The sequence below is a fragment of the Galeopterus variegatus genome, unplaced genomic scaffold (assembly GCF_000696425.1).
Source record: "Galeopterus variegatus unplaced genomic scaffold, G_variegatus-3.0.2 Scaffold4605, whole genome shotgun sequence".
NCBI classification, from domain to species: Eukaryota; Metazoa; Chordata; class Mammalia; order Dermoptera; family Cynocephalidae; genus Galeopterus; species Galeopterus variegatus.
Window position 1 is genome coordinate 57,383 of NW_007730716.1, and position 1,677 is coordinate 59,059.

A 1,677-nucleotide genomic window follows, 5' to 3' on the forward strand; every position below is an offset into this window, starting at 1 on the left:
GGGCAAGGTGAACCTTAAGAACAAAGACACCATGGTATCTTTTTTTTTTCTTTTTTCCTTTTCTTAAAGACCTTATTTTTTTTAGAAAAATTTTAGGCCCACAAAAAAATTGAGAGGAAGGGAGAGGTTTCCCATATACCCGCTGCCGCACCACATGCATGTCCCCCTTCCCACTACCAACATCTCCCACCACAGTAGTCCGTTTTACAACTGATGATCCTACATTGACACATCGTAATTACCCAAGGTCCATGGTTTGCATCTTGGTTCAGTCTTGGTGGTGCGCATTCTCTGGGTTTGGACAAATGTAGAACGACATGTATCCAATATTATAGTATCACACAGAGTATTTCATTTATTGACATGATGTGTTAAAAAATATTATATCAGTTGTTCTCATCCTGAGCTGAGGTTTGTATCACCTGAAGAGCTTTTAAAAATATCTCCACGTGGGGGCCTCACCCCAGACCAGTTTTTCCAGAATGTCAGGGAATGTGGCCCAGGCATCACTATGTTTTAAAAGCTCCCCAAGTGATCACAGTGTATAGCTGGAGTTAAGAACAATCATAATGTTAGAGAAAACAAGGGGTAAAGGGAAAAGGGCTACACAAGAAACTGGGAAACAGGCCTGAGATGCTGTACCTGCGCCGGTCTTTCTTTTCCGTTTTGTTCCTATTAGTTTGTCATGGGAATTTGTCTTTGTCAGAGCTGCCTGGATGGATCGACTGTGAACAGATGCTTCTGTCCCTTGACTAATGCTATACGGTGAGTAACATGAGGTCAGAGGCCACGGAGAGAGCAGACAGCACCAACAAATGTAGCCAAGGCCGGGGTCAGCCTGTACCTGTGGGACACAGAAAAGTTCAGCGAGACTAGAGAGCCACTTTAGGCCACTTGGAAATCTGCGGCAATCTCCTCCTCTCCCTGGTTGTTAGCGTTCAGTTTTCTCTTTGGTGCTTGCCCATCAGAAGAGCCCAGAAGCATGTAAATTATGCGGAGGCTACTGCTTCAGAAATTCCCGGCTAATTCTTCTCCCCCTCCCCGCTCCACATCCTGTGAAACTGAGCAGAAGTTGAGTCTCCTCTCTCTAAGGAATAACCTGGCTCAAGTGCATTGAAGAGGCTGCAGGAAACTGGAGGAGTTGCGTGTGTCTTCATCCTGGTCTGGCCTGCAGATGTTCGCAAGCCCATCATCTAGCTCAGCTCCCTCCTTCCTACTCGTACAAACCTCAGAGAGACAGACCCAGCCATGCTACACTTGCTGCAAGCTGACTTCAGGGGCACCTGTGCAGACCAGGCCTCTCTTCTCACCCCACCACCAACTGCACCTCTCCTGTCACCAAATATCCCTATTCACCAAATGCCACAGCAAGGCCCAGGCTGAAAGCACAAGTACCTCTGGGAAAAGAAATGGAGTGTGAATTCTGAGTGAGACGTGAAGGACTGAGAGGAACACTTCCTGAGAGCAAGATCTGCTTATTTGGGAATGGAGGGCGGGGGTGGGAAGGACAGGAAAGGAACAGAAAGGGAGTGTGTTGGCATTCAGCAGCTAAAGGAGGGAGAGACGCTGTGCCAGGGAACCGGGGGGGGGGGGGGGGGGGGGGGGGGGGGGAAAGACGGGGCTGGAGCGCTGACAACGACAAACTTCCCCAACCCCCAAGCCTGCCAAGACCCAGTC